Source organism: Budorcas taxicolor, chromosome 18 (genome assembly GCF_023091745.1).
Source record: "Budorcas taxicolor isolate Tak-1 chromosome 18, Takin1.1, whole genome shotgun sequence".
Classification (NCBI taxonomy): Eukaryota; Metazoa; Chordata; class Mammalia; order Artiodactyla; family Bovidae; genus Budorcas; species Budorcas taxicolor.
The window spans coordinates 28950911-28963548 of record NC_068927.1 but is presented as its reverse complement, the minus strand read 5'-3'; positions in this window follow the sequence as shown (position 1 = coordinate 28963548).

Sequence of the window (12638 nt, the reverse complement as noted above, 5' to 3'; positions counted from 1 at the left end):
GATGATTATGTATATATAAAAAGACTTTTCCCTTCAAAGATCAGGCTGGGTGATAATGTTGTGAGTGTGAGGAACCACAAAGTATCACATGGATTTTCTCCCTCTCCTTCTTGCATTAATAGCTGAAATCCCTTCACTGAGTACACATTTCAACAGCTATGCAAACAAAGTTAAAGTTATGTGTCTAGTTGAATCTTCCATGTTCAAGTCCATTTGTGAAATATCTTACAATTGCCTTTCAATTTGTATCCCAAGTTTTGTTGGCAGGTGATAATGGTGAGGACTGCTCTTCCAGAAGGCAGGCAGTTGTCACTATTTAAAAGCTCTTCATTTTTGACACAGTCTAGCACAAGGCAAAAATGAGCATGCCCTTTAAATGCTTGACCATTTTCCTCTCAAGTTGCTCTTTTATTAATATAAATGAATCACTCCCCAGTGATTGCTTAAATGAGCAAAGCAAAAAATCTGCAAATTCTCAGAGATCTGAACTCATCTTAGGGACTGCTGACTGACTACTCACTGAGAATTAAGGAAGCCCACATATCAGTATTAAGAGATGCTTGGCAATTAAATTTAAGAACAGAAATGGCTCTCAGAGCTTCTAAAGTCTTCAGGGAAGATTTTGGAACATTCCGTTAAACACTGTAGAATTTTACACCATCAATGATCCAGAACCTTCCTGAGACATCTACACCCTACCACAGCCAGTGGAAGAGTTATATAGCTTAACATTTATTGACTCTGAACAAGGGTGATGGTTAGGTTTCATTCCAGGTATGAACCAGTAGTATCACCTAGCAGCTATCTGTTCTGTATTCTATTAACCATGTCTGCCTCAGAACTGGAATTAGATAGTAAAGGGCAGAATACTCTGGTCATCCCATGTGATAGATTCCATCATTTGCTCTGTCCAGCACAAAGGCGATATAGCATATAGAGACAGGAATTTAGGTTCTGGAAACAAAATGCCTAAATTCTTACTACTTTCTACATAATTTTTCTAGGCCAGCCTTTCCTCATTTGTAAATGAGGATACTTAAATTTACTTATCAGGATTGTTGCAGATTACATTAGGTAAGGCAAAATAAAGTGCTTAGAATGGCACCTTGATACTCTGTAAGTGTCAAGCAGTGTAATTATAACTGTTCCTTTTCTTCACTATTAACCTCTTTCAAAAGTTACAGTTCAGCTTTTCAATGCAAATAAAGCACCGTGGCGCTCCTTCTCATCACTCTTGCCATCATTATCATCACCTAAATTTACATTTTCAAAGCATTTTACATTTATTATCTCATCAAATATTTACTGCTTGAACACCTCCAATAATAAGAACAACAAGACTGTCTCATTCATAGATAAGCCCTTAGGTTACAAGATAGCTCTTCCTTGTATTGAAGAGATTCCTGCCACCCAGTTAGTTTCACTCAGTCCTTGGTCTCTCTTACTCATAGTAAAGTCTGATATCTTCCAATAAAATAATTATTTTGAAATCTAAAGGTAGTTATTATTACTTCTCTAAGAAGTTGTACAGAATTATAGACATTCTCCCATCTCCCCTGTTTAAAAATACAGATTCTCCTGGATACATGTATATGTATGGCTGAATCCCTTCACCATTCAGCTGAAACTATCACAACATTGTTAATCAGCTATACCTAATTTTAAAAAAAAGGGGGGCGGGGCGGTTAAAAAATGCAGACTCGGAGCACTATCCCTTAGCTGCAGGAATCAAGTTTTTGCCCATATTCCCAGAATTCTGACATGGGTGGTCTAAAGGTCTCACCATGGAAGCAATGCACAGTTTGTTGTGTATCTACGATTTACCTATGCATGTTTAGTCTCCTTCCCGTATCCACCCTTCTTCGTGTTCTAGGAGGCTGAATATGAAGTGTATCAGTGCCTCTCTGGCTTCCTTTGGGGTTCATATGACTGGAAGCACCAGCTGGAGGTCATGGACTCCCTCCCATGGGTCACACCAAAGAACAAGCACCTGTCAGGTCCAAGCTCATTCTTTCTGATTTCCAGTGATCACTTCTTTCTGCAGTACCTTTCGATATCTGGATGAAAAAGACACCTTGTTCTTACTAGTCCCAGGGAGCTGCTTTATACTGAGTGATTTCCCCACATCCTGTCCCTTCTTTGTAAATGAAAAATTTAGTAAACTCTCCTTGAAACTACCTAGTTAGGGAGTGCTATTTCTTTTCTGCAGCTTTCCTGGCTGATGCACTGGTTTAGACAAAGCTATTCAAATACCCTCTTCTCTACTTGAAATAGGGTAACCTTGGGTAACTTGAGATCCCAAAGTCCCAGGTCTCTAACTTTGAAATGAGGTAATAAGAATACCTACTTCGTGCAGGAGTCACTAGAATTGAGTACATATGCATGCAAACTGCTTCACTAAGACTCTAGCGCACAGTAAACATTTGATATGACTTAGCTATAACTGTTGTCATTCTTTTCCAGTTTAAATTAAAAGCAACTACTACTTAGACTTTAAACCCAGAGAGACAAGAAGTGAATTTACAAAACATAAAAAAGATACTTATAATATATCAAAGGGGGGGGAATATAATTATAAGGTAAATAAATATTTTAAAGGAGATTTCAATCAAAGAAATTAGACAAATATATTTCTCACTTTTAGCTTAAGAAATTTCTGATGCTACAGAAATCCTTTCAAAGTAAATATCTGATGAGAATTTAAGAATACATTTCATTAAGGGGAGTTAGGATTCTAAATTAGAAATATAACAAGCTTTAGCTGATGTTTTAAAAAGTCCATTAAGATAAGAAGATCCCCAATACTAGTCATATTCATTGATTTAGTTTGATGAAAGCCAAAGATAAAAATGGAGAAAAAAATAAGGATTAAACCAAATCCCATATAATCTTTCCAGTAGGATTACTTACGTCTGAAGGTTTTTTCTCATCTTAAGATAGCACCTTGAAAATTCTAGGCTTATTGGGAACAAGAAGATAACATGAATCCTTTCAAATTTATTTAATTTTTAAAAATAACCCACATTGGCTACATGGGAAAAAGGCTTAGTCTGAGAATAAACCCTGGGGCAACACAAGGATCCACATTCATTATAGTCTCTGCCAACACCATATCATTACTTCAGGTTCAAAGCAAAATCAATAGCAAATCATTTGACTTTGTAATAGCAGAAACTCAAGGCGACACCAACTTAATCAAAGAAAGCTGTCTGGAAGGAGGTAGCTGCATGCACTAGGTTTAAATACTGTGAAGGATTTCAGCATCAAGCAAAATAATTGTCTAAAATCCAGCTTTTCTATTTGTGTATTATTTAGGCAGCTAAATGCCTTGCTATAAATCTTAGTATTCCATATTTGACAAATTACCTGTTCATAAGACCACTAGGGTTTGTTTCTACTTTTATCAGTTTGTCAAAAGCCAAGGGAGCATTAACAACCACCCACCAAACATGGGGATATGTATTTCTCTAAATTGAACAAGGTAATTTTGTGTGCAGGAATCTCATACGTGTGAGCAGAGATGGGCCTCAGCTTCTGGCATCTTCCGCAAATTATTAGCAACATGCCTATTTGCATTTTGAAAACTAGTTCAAATTATTATGTACTTAGCTAACTCATATGATTGAGTAGTTTTTCTACTGATGTTGGAAAGAAAAGGATGGGTAGGTTAGATATCCATTGGAATTGGTATCTGCCATTTATAGTCCTTGTTTGATTTACAAATGGGAAAACCTGTTAATACTACCAAAAAAAAAAAAAGCCCCTGCAACAACAGATACTTGTTTTCTTATTTACTGAGTTATTCCCATAGAATCTCCTCAGATCACAAAGGTAGGGTGAACCTCCCATCCTAGGCATTAAGCCTGGAGAAGAGGAGGTGGGTATTTTCATGTATGGGAAGTCATTGGAAAGGTTATAAATATATATATATATATATTTATATATATATATATATATATATATATATATATATATATATATCTCACAACATATTCAAGCATTTTAACTTCAGAGAACTTGAGGCAACATGGAATTTAATCCTCTTTAGATGAGGATGCTGAGGTCTGGGGCAGTGCATGGTCTCCTAAAAGTTATATATTTCTTAAACTATTAAAGCACTTGATTAGTCTAATCTATTTATTTCTCTTATTATTTTATTTATTATTATTTATTTCTAACTGCTCTTTTACCCTCTGATTAAATTTTTATTCTCATAAGCTAAAAGCATTTGCTCTCTGTAAAGATTCAGAATATTCTGATTATCTTGGTGTGACAAAGTAGATTAACAAATTTGCCTTCTCATTTTAGAAAAAAAGTCAACCAATCAACCAAAGCATTGGGTTAAAATTCATGCCTGAAAAAAGTAAAATCATAAAATTAAGCTATGGAAATTTAAGGTATTAATAGGTAGATAGCTTTTTTTTACCTACTGATCTAAGGGGTGAGGTGGTGATTATATTTGCCTGCCAGTCTCCTAGACAATACACAGGTTTTGAACATTCACTCTGTAGATTCATTCATTTATCCTCACAATCAACCACCATTGTGGGAATTGCAGTCCTCAAGACTAAGATGAAAATGACTATAAAAAACAAGGGCTCAAGGAGATCCAAGTCTGTGGGGCTTTTTGATAAGATCTTCTGATATCATTTCTACTTCAGAAAAGAAGAAGCAGGAAGAGGAACAGCCTAGATGCAGCTTCATAAGGAGAGCTGATCTGGTTTTGTTGTTGTTGTTGTTTTTACTTGTTTTTTTTATGTTTGAGAGATATTTCATCTCTCCTTTGACTGTCACTAATTTAATGTCATGTGAAGACTGTTGTTTTATCCAGTATTTGTAAAGATTTTCATGCTCCTGGTCTTTCCTACTCTGGAAGAAACTTCCGACCCATTCCTAAAGTTCTATTAAAAGTATTACTCAGCCATTAAAAAGAATACATTTGAATCAGTTCTAATGAGATGGATGAAACTGGAGCCAATTATACAGAGTGAAGTAAGCCAGAAAGAAAAACACCAATACAGTATACTAACACATATATATGGAATTTAGAAAGATGGTAATGATAACCCTGTATGCGAGACAGCAAAAGAGACACAGATGTATAGAACGGACTTTGGGACTCTGACGGAGAGGGAGAGGGTGGGATGATTTGGGAGAATGGCATTGAAACATGTATACTATCATGTAAGAAACGAATCGCCAGTCTATGTTCGATACAGGATACAGGATGCTTGGGGCTGGTGCACGGGGGTGATCCAGAGAGATGATATGGGGTGGGAGGTGGGAGGGGGGGTTCAGGATTGGGAACTCATGTACAGCCGTGGCGGATTCATATCAATGTATGGCAAAACCAATACAGTATTGTAAAGTAAAATGAAGTAAAAATAAAAATTTTTTTAAAAAAGAAGAAAATTAAACTCTCTATACTGCTGCTGCTGCTGCTGCTAAGTCGCCTCAGTCGTGTCAGACTCTGTGTGACCACATGGACTGCAGCCCACCAGGCTCCTCTGTGCATGGGACTTTCCAGGCAAGAGTACTGGAGTGGGGTGCCATTGCCTTCTCTGAAACTGTATATAAAGCCAATGAAATAAAACTTTGAGGAAATTATAAAGCTCTTCTTATTGCTATTATTAACTGTTTTGTTTGTTAATAGCCTAACAGCCAACAGACTTGCAACCACCCAATAAAGTGAAGTATGTAGCAATGAGGAGAACACAGAGGGAAAAAATGGCAAATTCTGATAGAAACCACTAAAGGACATGGAAGACTAAGTGAAATAGGAGAGGAAAGAACCACCTTCTACAGGGAAAAAAAAAAAATAGAGAGAGCCTACTTCTGTCTTGTAAGAATTGGGAAAAAAAAAATTTTTTTAATCAAGTTAATATAGTTGATAAATTAGGGTCTATTAGACTGAATGTTTTCCCCTAAAATGCATATGTTGAAGCCTTACCCCCAATGTGATGATATATGGAGATGAAGCCTTTGCGGGGTAATTAGGGTTAGGCTTCGTGATGGGATTAGTATCTTTAAAAAAAAAAAATTTGGCCATACCACCTGGTATGTGGAATTTTATTTCCCTGACCAAAGATCAAACCTGTACACCCTGCTTTGGAGGTGGAGTCTTATCCACTAAATCACCAGAGAAGCAGGGGATTAGTCTCTTTATAAGGAGAAAAATTAGTATGCTTTCTCTTAGCTGAAGGTGACAATTTGCAAGTCAGGACGAAGGCTCTCACCAGAAACTGGCCATGCTGGCACCCTCAGACTTCTAGTCTCGGAACTGTGACAAAATCCATTTCTGTAATTTAAACCACCCAGTATCTAGTATTTTGTTATAGCAGACAGGATCAAATATCTGGAAAACCAAGTGTAACTGAAGAGAAAGTAAGAGCACCTGAAAAGTAACCTTTCTAACACATGGCAAATATATACTTTGAAAACTGTTACCATTATAGATGTGTTAGTGTATTTTCACGTTTTTTTTTAGTCAAGAGAACTGAGATGGGAGTTAGGGAAAGTTTTTTATTTATTTTTATTTTTTTACATACATATGATATAGATGGCCAGCAGTGAGGAAACTAATTCATTAACATGGTGCAACAGAACAATTTATTTAAACTGGTGCCTTCTCCTCCCCCTTCCCCTCTGTTTCCATCTTTTTTAGTGAAGCATCCCTTTTTCAAGTCCAAAATTTTGGAAGGGTAAAGAAGCAGCACTCTGAGGTCAATAGCCCTTGAGCCTGAGCTTTATGCTGTGATGTTCTGGCAGCAGTCAAGGCCCAAGCAGCAATGATAGTACATTCAGACTGGTCCATTGAGAAGCACTTCATGAAGATGGCTTGGTAACACACAGGCAGAATTTAGGGAAGACAACCGTGATTCGTGCAATGCACCAAGGCCAGCAAAAGCGTGGAACTAGTACTCTACTTAGGCTTTCAGATAGCGGAATGAAATACAGAATAGGTAGCTGCAAGGGAGACCTTCCCAAGAGGCACTGTGGCCTTCAGTAGAGTGATGGAGCCAAACCACAGGAATTCAGCAAGGGCAGAACTGGGGGAATAAACACCTTCACCTCATTGTCTTCCACCCCATTCTCTAATCTCTGGCTAAAAACATCCACTGACAGCAGAAAGCAAAAAGCTGATTTTTTTTTTTTTATGTTGGCCATGTACATCAGGCTTCTAGGACACAAGCAGAGTAGACAGAGGGTAGAAAGTGGATTTGGAGGGCAAACAGAAGATAATCCACCACAGGAAGAAAGAAAGGGAGAGATAACAGCCCATTGAGGGGAAAAACAAAACAAACATAAAACATTGCTATAGGTTCCTCCAGTGCTCTAACAGTGGGGTAAGTGCTGCCTGCTTCCAGACTAGTAACTCCAGGGAACAGCAAGATTTCAAAGTGGAAATCTACTGGCAACACTTAGGAGTGGCATCTTAAACACAAGGCTTCAGAGTCGGCCAAGAGTGTGGTCTGGGAGCCCAAAGCATCAGGACTTTAAGACATCTAAGAGCTTCAACAATGAGCATACTATTTCTTTTTTTATGGTGCAGAAAAGATCAGGCATTTGCTGAAGATCACACACCCATCAGTTGGAGAAACTGAGCTGTATTAATTCTGAATTCTTTTTCCCCTTGTGCCAGAGCTTAATAGATATAACCCCTCTGGCCTTTGTTTTTGTTGTCATAAAAATATTTTTACAATAATTTATATAACCATATCCTGTCTGATCACCTTAAAAGACTCAGTGAAACATCTGTGAAAGTGAGAAGTGTGGATCTGGCTGTCTTTCATACTCTCAGCCTCATCTCCTAAAAAGAGATAAGTGATGAGTGTAGATAAATTACATGACATTTTCTCCCTAATAAAAGTATTTCTTTGGATAGTCTGAATTCTTAACTGATGCAGAAGGATTCAAAATACTGTTCAGCATTTGGATAAAGAGATAGACTCTTAGATTTATGATCTATAGATGAAACCTTAGAAGGATTAACAGATTTGGAATGGGAATGGAAATAAAATTAGAAATTTTTGAAGAAGTGAAGATATTTTCTTCAGGAAAAAGCATTGAATATTTAAAAAAAGGGGCAAGAAATATTGAATACCTTTTAAGAGGAGTGGGGATCCTTTGGGTATTAACTGATTCCACAGGATAAGCACCGGCGATTATCTTTCAATTGGCTTATTTATACTCCGCTCTAGCGGTAGAAGTTGTATAAAACTGAATAACAAGCAAATAATTATTGTCCATAGCAGTAAAAATGAACATTGTCTAGTAAAGATAAAATTGATTTTCCAATCTGTAGGGAAGATGACTTCAAACATTACATTTTATTGCCCAACAGATGTTTAGCCAGCTTAGCACCTATTATTACATTTATCTCTGCATTCCTGATTGCCTGAGTATATCTGTCTTCCAAATTCACCTGCTAACCCAGCATTAGTATCTTTCTGGTTCCCATTAATGTTACATACATCTTTGATAGCTTTTCTTTATGTATTTGTAGAGGAGTTATAATTTAACCTTATACTTTAGAATTTTATGCAATCATTCTAAAGTTGCTTAGTGATTTCTGAGTAGCTTTTATTTTTATTCAACAAGTATTTATTGAATGTCTGCTTTGTCTCAGGTAGTAAGACACTGTGGATTCAAACAATGAGGGAGACAGAAAATACTCCAGCCCTAATGCATGCCACAGTCTAGTGCAGATGACAGGAACTGGAGTAATTTGATTTAAATATAAAAATAAAATTCTGGTGTATGTCACGGAGGAAATAAATATTGACATTTAAGGGAAAATAATAGAAGAGTATATATAATCCACATAGAGGATTTAACCCATGTAAAGACCTAGAGATGGAAAAGACAAGTCACTTTGGAGCAGAAAGTAAAGAACAATGTGGTGCCAGAAGGAAAGACCCTGAAGGTTCTTGCCATCCAAGATATGTACTTTGATCCTAAAAATACAAAGTATATAAATTATATAGGCTTAAGATGCTAAAGTCGCACAGAGTAGGACACGACTGAAGCGACTTAGCAGCAGCAGCAGCAAGATGCTAAAGTAGATTCCCATTGCTCTTATTATTAAAAAAAAAAATCTTTCTAGGAATACAGAGAGAATGGAATAGAAGGAGATTTTAAAAATGTGGAAAGTTTGCTTTTGTTTGGTTTTAATGAGAATATTGAGCTTGATTTAACATAGGATGAGTAAAAGATGTTTTGAGATCTTCTAACAAGCATTGATGTAGGTAACTATATGCCAGTAAATTTGGAAAACTCAGCAGTGGCCACAGGACTAGAAAAGGTTGGTTTTCATTCCAATCCCAAAGAAAGGCAATGCCAAAGAATGTTCAAACTACCGAACAATTGCACTTACCTCACATGCTAGCAAAGTAATGCTCAAAATTCTCCAAGCCAGGCTTCAGCAACACGTGAACCGTGAACTTCCTGATGTTCAAGCTGGTTTTAGAAAAGGCAGAGGAACCAGAGATCAAATTGCCAACATCTGCTGGATCATGGAAAAAGCAAGAGAGTTCCAGAAAAACATCTGTCTCTGCTTTATTGACTATGACAAAGCCTTTGACTGTGTGGATCACAATAAACTCTGGAAAATTCTGAAAGAGATGGGAATACCAGACCACCTGACCTGCCTCTTGAGAAATCTGTATGCAGGTCAGGAAGCAACAGTTAGAACTGGACATGGAACAATGGACTGGTTCCAAATAGGAAAAGGATTACATCCAGGCTGTATGTTGAACCCTGCTTATTTAACTTATATGCAGAGTACATCATGAGAAACGCTGGGCTGGGGGGAGCAAAAGCTGGAATCGAGATTGCCAGGAGAAATATCAATAACCTCAGATATGCAGATGACACCACCCTTATGACAGAAAGTGAAAAAGAACTAAAGAGCCTCTTGACGAAAGTGAAAGAGGAGAGTGAAAAAGTTGGCTTAAAGCTCAACATTCAGAAAACAAAGATCATGGCATCTGGTCCCATCATTTCATGGCAGATAGATGGGGAAACAGTGGCAGACTTTATTTTGGGGGGCCCCCAAATCACTGCAGACGGTGATTGCAGTCATGAAATTAAAAGACGCTTACTCTGTGGCAGGAAAGTTATGACCAGCATAGACAGCATATTAAAAAGTGGAGACATTACTTTGCCAACAAAGGTCCATCTTGTCAAGGCTATGGTTTTGCCAGTGCTCATGTATGCATGTGAGAGTTGGACCATAAAGAAAGCTGAGCACCAAAGAATTTATGCTTTTGAACTGTGGTGTTGGAGAAGACTCTTGAGAGTCCTTTGGACTGCAAGGAGATCCAACCTGTACATCCTAAAGGAAATCAGTCCAGAATATTTATTGGAAGGACTGATGCTGAAGGTGAAACTCCAATACTTTGGCCATCTGATGTGAAGAACTGACTCACTTGAAAAGACCCTGAGGCTGGGAAAGATTGAGGATAGGAGAAGGGGATGACAGAGGATGAAATGGTTGGATGGCATCACTGATTCAATGGACATGAGTTTGAGTGAGCTCCAGGAGTGGGTGATGGACAGGGAAGCCTGTCGTGCTGCAGTCCATGGGGTCACAAAGAGTCAGACACAACAGAGCAGCTGAACTGAGCTGATTCTGACTCTTGTGAAGTGATATCTCATTGTAGTTTTGACTTGCATTTCTTTAATAAATGAGCAATGTTGAGCATCTTTTCACGTGCTTGTTAGCCATCTGTATGTCTTCTTTGGAGAAATGTCTGTTTAGGTCTTTTTCCTACTTTTTGATTGGGTTGTTTTTCTGGCACTGAGTTGTATGAGCTGCTTGTATATTTTGAAAATTAATCCTTTGTCAGTTGTTTCATTTGCTATTATTTTCTCCCATTCTGAGAATTGTCTTTTCACCTTGCTTATAGTTTCCTTTGCTGTGCAAAAGCTTTTAAGTTTAATCAGGTCCCACTTGTTTACTTTTGGTTTTATTTCTGTTACTCTAGGAGGTGGGTCATAAAGGATCTTGTTTTATGTTATCGAGTGTTCAGCCTATGTTTTCCTCTAAGAGTTTTATAGTTTCTAGTCTTATATTTAGGACTTAAATGCATTTTGAATTTATCTTTCTGTATGGTGTTAGGAATTGTGCTATTTTACTCTTTTACATGTAGCTGTCCAGTTTTCCCAGCACCATTTATTGAAGAGGCTGTCTTTGCCCCATTGTATATTCTTGCCTCCTTTGTCAAAAATAAGGTACCCATAGGTGCATGGGTTTATTTCTGGGTTTTCCATCTTGTTCCATTGGTCTATATTTCTGTTTTTGTGTCAGTACCATAATGTCTTGATGACTGTAGTGTTGTAGTATAATTTGAAGTCAGGAGGGTTGATTTCTACAGCTCCATGCTTCTTTTTCAAGACTGCTTTGTCTATGCAGGGTCTTTTCTGTTTCCATATGAACTGTGAAAAAAATTTTTTTCTAGTTCTGTGAAAAATGCCATTGGTAACTTGAGAGGGATCACATTGAATCTGTAGATTGCATTTGGTAGTATAGTCATTTTCTAAATATTGATTCTTCCTACCCAGAAACATGAAATATTTCTCCATTTATGTCATCTTTGATTTCTTTCATTAATGTCTTATAATTTTCTGTGTACAGTTCTTTTGTCACCTAGGTAAGTTTATTCCCTGATATTTCTTTTTGTTGCAATGGTGAATGGGATTGATTCCTTAATTTCTCTTCTGATTTTTCATTGTTAGTATATAGAAATGCAAGTGATTTGTGTGTGTTGATTTTGTATACTGCAACTTTGCTAAATTCACTGATTAGTTCTAGTAATTTTCTGATAGTGTCTTTAGGGTTTTCTATGTACAGTATCACATCATCTGAAAACAATTAGAAGTAAAGAATCTTTACTTCTTTTCCAATCTGGATTCCTTTTATTTCTTTTTCTTCTCTGATTGCTGTAGCTAGGACTTCCAGAACTATGTTGAATAATAGTGGTGAAAGTGGAGACCCTTGCCTTGTTCTTGATCTCGGGAGAATGCTTTCAGTTTTTCACCACTGAGAATAATGTTTGCTGTAGGCTTATTATATATGGCCTTTATTATGCTGAAGTAGGTTCCTTCTATGCCTATTTTTTGAAGAGTTTTAATCATAAATGGGTGCTGAATTTTGTCAAAGGCTTTTCCTGCATCTATTGAGATAATCATATGATTTTATCTTTTAATTTGTTAATAGGATATATCACACTGATTGATTTGCGTATATTGAAGAATCCTTGCATTCCTGGAATAAACCCAGCTTGATTATGGTACATGAGCTTTTTGATGTGTTGCTGAACGCTGTTTGCTAACATTCTGTTGGGGATTTTTGCATCTATGCTCATCAGTAATATTGGCCTGTAATTTTCTTTTTTGGAGTTGTCTTTGTCTGGTTTTGGTATCATGGTAATGGTGGCCTCATAGAAAGAGTTTGGAAGTGTTCCTTCCTCTCCAATTTTTTGAAAGAGTTTAAGAAGTATAGGCACTAGCTTTTCCCTAAATGTTTGACAGAATTCTCCTGTGAAGCCATCTGGTCATGGGCTTTTGTTTTTGGGGAGATTTTTGATCACAGCTTCAATTTCAGTGCTTATAACTGGGTTGTTCATAATTCCTAT